This window comes from Castor canadensis, chromosome 9 (assembly GCF_047511655.1).
Source record: "Castor canadensis chromosome 9, mCasCan1.hap1v2, whole genome shotgun sequence".
Lineage (NCBI taxonomy): Eukaryota > Metazoa > Chordata > Mammalia > Rodentia > Castoridae > Castor > Castor canadensis.
Window position 1 is genome coordinate 59704810 of NC_133394.1, and position 13113 is coordinate 59717922.

General features: G+C 35.2%; 1 long non-coding RNA gene and 1 pseudogene across 2 annotated transcripts in view; one reads left to right on the plus strand and one right to left on the minus strand.

Moving 5' to 3' along the window:
• The window catches only part of LOC141410907 (bifunctional heparan sulfate N-deacetylase/N-sulfotransferase 3-like), a 173485-nt pseudogene that overhangs the window by 120178 nt on the left and 40194 nt on the right, over positions 1-13113 (plus strand).
• The window catches only part of LOC141410908 (uncharacterized), a 91094-nt gene that overhangs the window by 31915 nt on the left and 46066 nt on the right, over positions 1-13113 (minus strand). For both annotated transcript variants that reach the window (XR_012435713.1, XR_012435712.1), the window contains exon 2: positions 5419-5473. This is a non-coding gene — a long non-coding RNA (uncharacterized lncRNA). The remainder of the gene's footprint in view (positions 1-5418; positions 5474-13113) is intronic.

Here is a 13113-nt window from a genome sequence, read left to right on the forward strand (position 1 = left end):
TTTTACCAGCAGTCCTCTCTCAGACCTGACTATATACTCTTTCTTACTTTACCAACTCAGTACTCCAGTGTTTATCCTCAATTTCATTGATTGTTTTCTTACTCCCTGACATATCAAAGACTTTTAAGAATCTCAGTCTTTTCATCTAACAGCATCTTCATGGCATTTCCAGCTAAATAAATTAACTGTGAAACCATTCATTTTTCTCTAGATTTCTTTTCTTTTTCTCTCCTTTATCTTGCTTTTCATTCATTTTCATTCTTTTAGTAACTTAAGTCACTTCTTGCTCTCAATTCACTTATTTTCGTTTCTTTATCCAAAATCATATTAAAATCATATATTAATAGCTACAAGTCATCCATCATCAAGAAGTGCCTACATTTAATAATTTCTCCGGTTTAAAAGTTGCCATCTCTTTTTCTCCAGTGCGTGCACGAATCTGTTACCACAATTTACAATTGCTGGTGATCTCTGGCAAGAAAGCCTGATATATTTTTTAGTATGACAACTGAAAAAGAAATTCTAATCAAAATAAAAGAATAATATAAGAGTGAAAAGAAAATTTACATGCAGAAACAACACTTTTGGTTAACTGTATATGAAAATAATGACTTTTGATATGAAAGGAAAAACTAGGTAAACTTATAATCTTGATCTAATCTGTAGTTATGGGGCATTTACAGAAATCTTCAGAGTAAATGGAAAAGTTAACATTTGTTCATATACAAGCTGTTTGAAAACAGTTTAAAAATCTAAATAAATGTACAAAAATCTTGTCTAAAGAAAAAACTACATATCAAAAGTAAAAACTAAAAAGAAACAAAAAAGTGAAAAGTATAGAACCATCATAAAAAGCGTCTCTCATGCGCAGAGAGACTCGGTCCTCTAACTACTTGGGAGACTGAGATGGGAACGATCGCCCTTGGCAAAAAGTTTGGGAGACCCCATCTCAAAAAAAAAAAAAGTGGGCATAGTGTTTCACAAATGTTATTTCACCTTCCGTTTGGCAGGAAGCATAAAATAAAAAGATCATGATTCAGTCCTGCTGAGGCATCAATGTGAAACCCTATCTCTAAAATAACCGGAGCAGAAAGAACTGGAGGCATGGTTCAAGTGGTAGAGCACTTACCTAGCAAGCGCAAAGCTCTGAGTTCAAACACCAGTACTGCCAAAAAAAAAAAAATGTCTGTTGTGAGCTGGCGATGTAGCTCAATACTAGAGCACCTTGAAGCTCAGTGCTAGATCACTTTGCCTAACAGGTGCAATACCTGGTTTAATGTCCAGAACCAAAAGAAAAAATGAAATATCTTCTGCCATGAATAAATATACATGAAATATAAAAAACCTGCCACTGTAATGCCAATATTTGGCTGTCCACTTTATGCTCCTTCCTTTACAACACAAATCTTTGAGATAGTATCTTTTCAGCAAAAGGATTAAAATGGTTCTCTCAGATAAAAATTTTACTCTTACCTAACAGACTAGGAAACTGCAGCTATAAGCCCTCCTTAATAAATGGTGAAGGTAAACTATATTTCTGTGACAACTGATAACAACCCCAGCTGAATGGTTTTCTTCTGTCTGTTCCTGAGGATGTGGCGATATCAAAATTCTCTCAGCCTGGATCTGTGTAGGAAAAGAGCTTGACACCCATTGAAACCAGAAATCCCACTGTGAATTGGAAAGCCTCTGAGAAAAGACTCAATATAAATGCATATTCTTTGTGTGGAATTGTTTTCCCATGTTTACAGGTATCTATCAGTCTTTTTGTCTGTAGTTCAGTCTCAGGTGGCTAGAGACTGAGTAGCTGGCGTGTGCTTCCCTACACTCTGTTTGGTCAAAGCACTGCACATCCTTACACACTTGTGCATCATTATGTTCTATTAGCTCTAGAAAAATGTTCATCATTTAAAAGCCCAAAGCTTTTAGCAATTTTTATGGTATACTCTTGAAATATTTAATTTAATATTTAGCTTAATTTAATGTTTAATTTAAAATAATTAATTAGCCTATTCCCTACACACTTTGTAATACAAAGCATTTAACAAGATAAATTCTTTTAAGTGTTTCTTCTTAAATTACTTCCGTTTTTCCTTAAAAAAAAATAAACTCAAGTCAGCTTCAAAACTTTGGGGGTCATACTCAGGTAATAAAAGAACTCTAGTCACTTTGGTAATACAATAGTTTCAATAAAGTAAGTATAAATCCTGTCTCATGTAATAATCACAATACTGGACTTCATTCAAGATTAAAATTTCTCCTCATCCTGCAGGAAAGAAGCCTTCAGTGGGAATTGAGGCTTTGTCTCTACCTACAGCCTTGTATCTCTGATTAACAGTGGTTTCTAAACTGTCAAAGGTCAAAGTGAGGGAAAGTAGAGAAGAATAGTAAAGGCCAACTTCTGTTTTAACCAATTCTTGCATGAGAAGGAAGGAAGGAGAAAGGGAGGGAGGGAAGGAGGGAGGGAGGGAAGAAGAAAGGAAGGAAGGAAGGAGAAAAGAAGAAATCTTTCTGGAGCAGATATTTAGAAAAGTAGAAACTTTATCACTAGATGAAGGAGACTTTTTCTCTTCTTAACCTTCTTCCTCCATCCCCAGTTACCCACTTATCCTCCCTAATAAGGCAAATTTTCTTATTCAACAGGCAGTATTCTCTAGACATTGGTACTTAATGAAACCATTTATAAAAAACCCTTGGAATTGTTTCAAAATTCCAATGTATCTTAGGCTTACCTGATGTGATAATAATATATAAGCAAAGGTTTTTTTAATTTTTTCTATAAGTCATGATGCATTTTTGTTTAGTCAATACTGAATGAGCATTTCAATTTCATAACCACAAGTCCCTGTATCTCTTCTGTGCAGTTCTAAGTTGTTGCTATGTGGTAAGCTTGACTTTCTAGAAAGGAAACAATGATAAATTCTAGTTCTTTTTTTTGCTGGTTCACCTAGTTTCTAAAATAATTTACTTTGATAATGTATAACTCCTCATTAAAGACATATATTACTGATGGACTGGCTTATCTTTAAATAAGTTATTTAAAAGAATTTATAGTTTAAAGTAACAACAAATTATAAACCATATGTAGAACACTATCTACAAATTACTTTTTAAAATATCTACTCTAGTTAGAATCTTTTGCAAACTTGCTAAGTTTTATACCCAGAGTTAGGTACCTCTATGATGGTATTTTCTCACTATCCTGGGGAAAGTCCCTCCACCCACAAGCACCTTTGGCAGTAGGTGGTCTCTAGCTTTGCTGACTCCTAAAGGTTTAATTTTTAAATATATATTTCTGGTCTTTGCACATTTCTGCAGAAATGCCTTGCTAGGTATCTTGCTTTTAATTAAGTCTTCCTTAGCTAACTCCTGCATCTGGGTTGGTCTTTTCAACTGCATAACCATGGAAAATCTACCTCACTATGGTACCTTTATGCCAAACTTCATTTCTTAAGATGTCTTGTTTTAATCAAAACAGTTATGTGCAGCTTTTTTAGGCATAGTTAAGCACTGGTATTTTCTCTCTCATAAAGGGATAGTCACCTGGATTGCTCTGTTAATATCTAGCAAGTGTTCATTCTTCAGTATTATTCTTTCTTATCCTTTGAGTGTTAACTGTACTAAATTGACAGTCCCAAGTCATGCAGTATTTTATGAAACACTTGATTAGAGGGGCTACCTTAAAATAAATAAAAGCAAATTTTTAAATGGTTTTGAACATTTAGAAATTTAGCAAGCTGATCTTTGTGATTACTTAAATTCAGTTCATTTATATATAAGCCAAAGTCAGATTTTCATGTTGGTCTATTTTCTTGAAGCATTCTTTAAAAATTTTGACAAGTCTTTGAAGTAAAATTCAACAGCTTTAAGGACACTTAATTTAATTTTCTTTTTATATCTTCATCATGCTATGGTGAAAATAAGAATATTTTCATTGCAAAGTTTAATATAACCTTTGTGCTATATTTCTGCTTTTAAAAAGGATTTCTCTTAATCATTTTTAAATCCATCTTAAGCTATAAATGTATTCATTATTCTGTCACTCTATGAGTCTAATGGAAGAATAACAGCTGTTGTCTGGTCTCTAAATAACTGCAATAGGGGTTTTCAGAGTAATGTAGAGACAGTATCAGAATAGCACAAGCCACAGACACAATGCAAAATTAATTGAAAATTGGTGATCTGAGAGTTGGAGACACTTTTATGGCATGTAGACACTTTTATGGCATGTAAACACTTGTTCAGAAGCTAAAATAACAGTGATTCATTAATCCAATAGAATTTCCTCTTCTGGCATCTAACAGAAATGTTAATTGATTATCAATCATTACCTTATAATAAAAGGGCTGAAGTTTGCAATTCTGAATGTATAGCCAGAAAAATTATGTGAGAGATATAAATGTTATTAAAAAAAGACAAACCACTTCAAGCTAAATTGTTTTAAATTACATTGACCTCATCCCTGTACCTTTGAAACCTGTCCCTAATTAAAAGCAATTGATTCACTCTTCCATCTTTCTCCTAAAGGCTATCAGATCTCAAATTCGAAAGGTTAAGAGCTCCTTGCCAAATTATTCTGCAGTTGGGCTTCCCTTTGAGATTCTTAAATGATGACTAAGGCACAAAACAGATAAATAAAATAGTATTCAATGAATCTAACCTTAAAAATTAAAACGACATCTTGTTCCCATTGGAGAAGGTGGTAAAATTGAAGTACTTTTTGCCATAAAACCATTATAGCACAAAAACTTGGAAAAGCTGAGACATCAAAGTGAGATCTGAGAGGGGCCACCTTGCCAAAATTCAAGTTTCTCATCCACATCCAGAATAAAAAGGTCAAGTTTCTGGAAATTAAGACTGTGAAGAAGACTTCTTGGAAAGATTGTGCTGCATGGTAAGCATGATGCCCATGGGAGGGCAGGGGCATGAGTATCTACTGCACTGCTCAGCTCAGCTCTGGCTTCAGGATTACTGGAACCCTCAGAGGACTTGACAGGTGTTCACTGGAGCAGGGGGACATAACAGGTTGGTGTAAGCCTCACAACTGACAAAATGAAAACATGAGAGATGAGTCAAGTGGTCCGTGTTAGAAAAGGGAGACACATCTAGGAATTATATGCTCTCTTTTTCAAAGGCAAATCAAAGGTCCCTAAATCTCAGAGCCCAGATGGAGCCCTACTCAGAAGAGAGCCTAAAAGACACTGGGGAATATGCTGGCCTCATAATGCGAAATTGCATTGGTGAGGTCCAACTGCAAATTACAAATATCTTAGGTGGAGATAACACAAGCAACCTTACGGCAGTATCAATCAAGCAGTAATTCCCTGCATCCCTTTTCCTCCTGTACCTTCATGCCCCAAATAGTAAGAGATCATAAACTTCAGTAAGCAAGAATAAAAGAATAATAAAATCACTCACTGGAGAAGAGTGAATCTCTTCCCACTGTCTTGCAGATTCTCTCCTGCACCAGGCCCTAGTTGGGTGAGAAGAAAAGATTTAATACTTCAACAAGCTTGGAGTTGTGATTATTTCCCGGACCAGAAAATTTATACTACTAAATCAAGGCTGTGTTAACAACTTAAAGCTACATAAGAACTTTGGTCACCTAAGAAACTAGGAGCTGGGCTCACGCCCAGCAGAGATCAGAAAGATCAAAGTTCAAGGCCAGCCTGGGAAAATAGTTCACATTACCCTATCTTGAAAATTCCCAACACAAAAAAGGGCTGATAGTAGAGTAGAGCACCTGCCTAGCAAGTGTGAGGCCCTAAGTTCAAACCGCAGTACCACTAAAAATAAAAAGAAATGAAACTAGGGAGGCCCTTTTGCCTGTCCTGTCCTTCATCCCAGTTGATAAATGGGAAACCAACACACCAAACAAATTTTAAAGGAAGAGTAGCGAAAGCAGTAAGTTTGGTTTAATTATTATATCCCTGAATTCTGGTTTTTTAATATCTAAGTACACAATGATTTTTAATTTAAATATTGTTTTATTAAGATATTTTATATTAACATTTTACACTATGAATTCCCTTACAAAATATAAGATTTTAAAAGATGAAATAAATTATATTTCTAAATGTCTTGGTAATGACAATGACCTCTTATTAAAATTAATATGTATAAATTCATGTTTAAATATTTTTCTTGAAAATTCTGAAATCAGGGTGTCTACTCTCTTCCAGTCTGATTACACCAATGCTGTTTTCATCTCATTACATGGCTGATAATAGCTCCTGCTAGAAATAGGACAAGTATTGGCTCTGTCCCTTTCTTGTCTTTTACTTGCACTTTGTTTATTAGTATTACCTATGAATCATCATTTCTTAAGAATTTAGTTAAGATACTTGGACATTTTGTACTACGATGCTAAAACTAGAAAATGTAACTTATAATCTGTGTAACTGGGCTTTCATAAACTGCCATGTATCATAATGCACTGCAAGGTAAGTGTATTACACAGCTTTGCTGGCAATCACCTTAGAATCCTCTGCATTATGGAACTCTCTCTCTTTCTTCAGGGTTGCCTAATACCAGAAGAGAGATTACTGGAAAACCAAAGAAGTTAATGATTCAAAGACCCTCAGTTTCTTTCTTTTTTTTTTTCATTTATTCACATATATTACATTGTTTGGGTCATTTCTTCCCCCTGTCCCCCTCCCCCACCGTCTCCCCTCCCTCCCCACATAGTTTCTAGGCAGAACCTGTTCTGCCCTTATCTCTGATTTTGTTGAAGAGAAGACATAAGCATAATAAGGAAGACATAGCATTTTTGCTAGTTGAGTTAAGGATAGCTATATAAAGAGATTCCTAGCATTGCTTTCATGTACAAATGTGTTACAACCCAGGTTGATTCATCTCTAACTGATCTTTACACTGGTTTCTGATCCCCTTCTCATGTTGACCTCTGTCTCTTTAAGGTTTCTGTGTTAGTTCCTCTGGAGTGGGGACATCAAATGCTTTCATGTTTTGGGTGTTCTCCCCTTGTCATGTGATCCAAGTCCAACAACATTGCTGCATTTGCCCTAGATCTAAAGACCGCATATGAGGGAGAAAATACAATTTTTGGACTTCTGATGTTCTCAGAATGATGTTCTGCAGTTCCATCCATTTACTTGCAAATGATAAGATTTCATTCTTCTTCATGGCTGAGTAAAATTCCATTGTGTATAAATACCACATTTTCTTGATCCATTCATCAGTAGTTGGGCATCTTGGTTGTTTCCATAACTTGGCTATTGTGAATAGTGCAAAGACATTCACTTTCAAGGGCCCCTGCCACAATTTATTTGAAACTCCTATTTCTTCCCACTACCATTTTCCCATTTATCAAACATGGCTTCATATCAGACGGACATGCTGACAGTTCAACAGCAGGCATTTTTGTGAGTCTAAGTGGAAGTAGAATGGGATGTATTTAGTTTAGGCTCACAATGTTTTTTTTTTATCAGTTTTTTTAGTATTGGAGATAGAATCCAAGGCCTCACACTTGCTAGGCAAATACTCTACCACTTGAGGTATGCCTCCAGCTCTTTAGTTTTAATTAATTTTTAAGATGGTATATCACTGACTTTGCCTAGGCTGCCTTCTAACTCATGATCCTCCTGCCTCTACCTCCCAAGTAGCTAAGATTACAAGAATGTGCCACTACAACTTTTTTTTCAATTTTTTTTATTGTCTACTAACTGTACAAACAGATGGATTTCATTATGACACTTCCATATATGTATATAATGCACTTTGATCATATTCACCCCTTTATTACCCCTTCTTATCTCCCTCTCCTATCTTCTTTTCCCTTTCCAGATCCCTAAAATCCCTGTTTTACTATCATGTCCTTTTTTCCCCCCTAAATCCCACATATGAATAGAAAACATTCAATCCTTATCTTTGTGAGAATGGCTTATTTCACTTAACATGATGATCTTGAGTTTCATCCATTTTCCCACAAATGGCATAATTTTTCTTTATGGCTGAATAAAACTCCATTGTTTGTATGTATCACATTTTCTTTACCCATTCATTCATAGACAGGCATCTAGGTTGATTCCATAATGTAACTATTGTGAATAGTACCAACATAAACATGTGTGTGCAGATATCTCCACAGTAAACTCACTTTGATTCATTTAGGCGTATAATCAGAAGTAGTGGACTGGCTTACATGGTAGTTCTATTTTTAATTTTTTGAGGAACCTCCATACTGATTTCCACAGTGGCTATACTTGTTTATATTGCCACCAGCAGTGTATCAAGGTTCTTTTTCCCCAATGTCTTCACCAACATTTGTTATTTTTTGAATTCTTGATGATAGCCATTCTGACTTGGGTAACATGAACTCTCACTGTAGTTTTGATATGTGTCCCTGCTGGATAAAGATGTTGAATATGTTTTCATGTATTTATTGGACATTTGTATTTCTTGTTCGAAAAGTGTCTGCTGGATGACATGATCTTATACCTAAGAGACCCAAAAAAAACTCCACCCAAAAACTCTTACTAGATACCATAAACAGCTTCTGCAAAGTAGAAGGATACTAAATCAACTTACAAAAATTAGTAGCCTTTCTATACATCAACAATGAGCAGATTGAGAAAGAATAGAGGAAAACAATTCCATTTACAATAGCTTCCAAAAAGAAAAAAATCAAATACCTAGGAGTAAACTTAGCAAAGAATGTAAATGACCTCTACAAGGAAAACTACAAACTACTGAAGAAAGAAATCAGAGAAGACTACAGAAGGTGGAAAGAGCTCCCATGCTCATGGATTGGCAGAATCAACATAGTAAAAATGGTTATGCTAACAAAAGCAGTCTACGTGTTCAGCACAATTCCCATCAAAATCCCAATGACATTCTTCACAGAGATTGAAAAATCTACCCTAAAGTTCGTTTGGAAACACAAAAGACTGCAAATAGCCAAGGCAATACTGAGCAAAACGAAAACACTGGAGGTATCACAATACCCAACTTCAAACTATACTATAGAGCCATAGCAATAAAAACAGCATGGTACTGGCACGAAGACCAGTGGAACAGAATAGATGACCTGGATATGAATCCACTCAGCTTTGCCCACCTAATTTTTGACAAAGGTACCAAAAACATACAATGAGAATAGACAGCCTTTTCCACAAATGTTGCTGGGAAAACTAATATCTCCATGCAGAAAACTGAAACTAGATCCATGCTGTCACCTTGTACAAGTATTAACTCAAATTGCATTAAGGACCTTAATATCAGACCTGACACCTTAAATCTAGTATAGGAAAGAGCAGGGAATACACTTGAAGCAATAGGCATAGACAAGGACTTCCTCAGTAGAAATCAAGCAGCTCAACAACTAAGAAAGAATTGACAAATAAGACTACATCAAATTAAAAAGCTTCTGCACAACAAAAGAAATTGTCTCTAAATTGAAGAAGCCACCCACAAAATGGAATAAAATCTTTGCTAGCTATACATCAGACAAGGAACTGATAGCCAGAATATACAGGGAGCTCAAAAAACTAAACTTCCCCAAAATCAATGACCCAATAAAGAAATCGGCAACTGAACTAAGCAGAACTTTTTCAAAGGAAGAAGTCCAAATAACTAAAATACACATGAAAAAATGCTCACCATTCCTGGCCATAAAGGAAATGCAAATCAAAACCATGCTACGATTCCACCTCACTCCTGTTAGAATAGCTACCATCAAGAACACCACCAACAGCAAATGTTGGCGAGGATGCAGGGGAAAAGGAACCCTTATACACTGCTGGTGGGAATGTAAGCTAGGACAACCACTACGGAAAACAATATGCGGTCTCCTCAAAAAACTAAAAATAGATCTGCCATACTATCTAGCAATACCACTCCTAAGGATAAATCCAAAAGAATATGAGTCAGGTTACCACAAAGGCACTTGCACACCCATGTTTATTGCAGCACTATTCACAATAGCCAAACTATGGAAAAAAGATGCCCCACTACTGATGAATGAATTAAGAAAATGTGATATTTATACACAATGGAATTTTACTCAGCCACAAAGAAGAATGAAACTTTGTCATTTGCAGGTAAATGGATGGAACATCATCTTAAGTGAAGTTAGTCAGGCTTAGAAGGCCAAAAGTCACATGTTCTTCCTCATATGCAGATTATAGACCTAAAACAAATGAAGCAATATTACTGGCCACAGGTCACTTTAAGGGGAGGCCATGCACGTTAGGAATAGGGAAAGGGAAGGAAACCAAAAACTTGAATGTGGTTGATGTGCTCACTGTGTAGGAATGAATAAAGTAATCTTAAACTGACTGAGGCCACTATGGGAAGGAGACTAGGGAGTAGTGAAGAGGACTGGTAGAGATGAACCAATTTGGGTTGTAATACATGTATGCATGGAAATAACAGAAGGAATCTCCCCGTGTAGCTATCTTTATCTCAAACTAGCAAAAAAGCCATGTTTCTCTTCTTATCTTTTATGTTTTTTTCTTCTAAAAAATCAGAGAACAGGAAGGTGGAACAGGTTCTACTCAGAGGGGAACGGGGGTTGGCACCAGTGGGAGGGGGAGGTGGTGGAGAAAGGGGTAGGAGGATGAATATGGCCCAAATAATGTGTATACATGTACATATGCAAAAATGATACCTGCTGAAAGGGTTCCAGAAATCGGGGGAGGGGAGGTTAAAGAGAGTAGTGGAGGGGGTGATTCAAGTAGGATATATTTATACATTGTAAGAACCTTTGTAAATGCTACAATGTACCCTTTGCCCATAATTGATTAGATTATTTCCTCTTTTGATATTTAATTTCTTAAATTCTTTGTATATACTGGATATTAATGTCTTGTCAGAATGTATAGCTAGAAAAGATTTTCTCCCATTCTATAGACTACTCTTCATTCTAGCAACTGTTTCTTTTTCTATACAGAAACTTTTTAACTTTATGCAATCCCATTTCTCAATTCTTGCTATTATTTCTTGAGCTATTAGAGTGCTATTCAGAAAGTCTGCCTGTGCCTAAATCCTGAAGTGTTTACCCTATGACTTACTCAAATAGTTTCAAAGTCTCAGGTCTTATGTTAAGGTCTTTGATTACTTAAAGTTATTTTGTTTTTTCCCAGGGTGAAATATAGCAATTTAGTTTAGTGAGTATCTAGTTTTCCCAGTAACACTTGCTAAAGAGATGTTTTTCCAATGTATGTTTTTGGCACCTTTGCCAAGAATCAGATGGCTATAGCTAAATGGGTTTGTTTCTGGTGTTCTATTTCATTGGTCTACACATCTATTTTTGTGCCCGTACCATGCTATCTTTCTCACTATAGTTCTGTAGTATAGTTTGAAGTTGATATTGTGAGTGCTCTTTTTGTTAGGATTGCTTTGGATATTTGGAGTCTTTTGTGTTTCCTTATGAATTTTAGGATTTTTTTTTTATTTCTGTGAAGAATGCCATTGCAATTTTGGTGAGGATTGCATTGCATCTGTAGATGCTTCTGGTGACATTTTAAACAATTCTTTAAGAATTTTAACAATATTAACAATTCTACAATTTAATTTTGCTGATCTATGAACATAAGAGATATTTCCATGTTCTAGTCTCCTACAATGTCCTTCTTCAGTGCTTTATATCTTTCAATGTAGAGTTTTTTAACATCTTTGGTTAAGTTTATGCCTAGGCATTTTATTTTATTTTTTGGGTCTGTTATAAATGGGATTGTTTTTCCTGACTTCTTTTTCAGAGTTATAATTGGTGTATCAAAAAGCTACTAATTTAGTATGTTGATTTTGTATCCTGCTTCTTTGCAGAAGATATGTATTAGATCTAAGACTCTTGTGGTAGTTTTTAGGATCAAACATTTCAAAAGGTACAGAAAAGGCCTTTGATGAAGTTCCACAAATCTTCATGATAAAAGCCCTAAAGAAACTAGAAATAAAAGGATCACACATCATCATAATAGAGGCTGTATCTTCTGCAATGCTGACTTGATGGACATAAATTGATTTATTTTGTGTTTATCTTAGAAGGTCTTTATTTTTCCATCAATTTTAAAGGATAGATTTGCTAGGTATAGTAATCCTGTTTGGCAATTGTTTACTTTCGACTCATGAAGTAAATTATTCCATGACTTCCTGGCTTTAAGGTTTCCTGCTGAGAGGTCTTAATGTAATTCTGGTGACTTTGCCTTTGTAAGTAACTTGGCACTTCTCTCTTTCAATTTTTAATGTTCTTTCTTTGTTCTTTGTGTTCCTGGCATTTTAACTAAAATGTGATGCAGAAGGTTGCTTTTCTGGTTATACCTATTTGCAGTTCTAAATTACCTCATGCACTTTCCCCATACTTGGGGAATTTTCTGCCATAATTTCATTAAATAGGTTTTGTATGACTTTAGTTTGTGTCTCAGCTCATTCTTCTACCAAAGGATTCCTAGGTTGCCCCTTGATTGCAGTGTTCTTGAAAGTCGTGGTTATGATTATTTGTTTTCTTTATCACACTACCTGAATGTAATATTCCTTAATCAGTCTTGTCTTCAATCCATGATATTCTTTCTTCTACTCAACCTAGTCTAAGACATTTCCTTCTTCTGCAAGACATACTCTATTAAAATGATGCTTCCCACTGCATTTTTTTTATTTCATTTATTCAACTTTTAATTTTCTAAGATTTTTTTAGGATCTCTTTCATTTTGCTGAATTTCTCATCCAAGTTGATGAATGTCTCACCCAAGTCTTGAATAGAATATGACCCATATACTATTTGATAATATCATGTAGCATAGCATTGAGAGTATAAAATGACCATTTGTAGCAGGATAATACTACTATTTCAAAATTCATCTGATTGAAATTAAAAACAAAAAGCTAAAATGTTCTCTGCAAGAACCAGATGAACGCCAAAGCATGCTCACATGCCTTCTTCAGAATAGATTAGATAATTATAATAGGTTAGCATTTGTGGGAGAATTTTAAGATAAGTCTCAATGTCATATTTTACCCAATAAAATCAATTCTTCATCTTTCTTAGGTAACATATATTTCTTTGAGCTCCAAAACCTTATTGAGCTCTTAACATGTGTTCTCTCATTAAATCCTCACAAGTAATTCAAATGGAATTGTTATATCTACCATTTTCTTCTC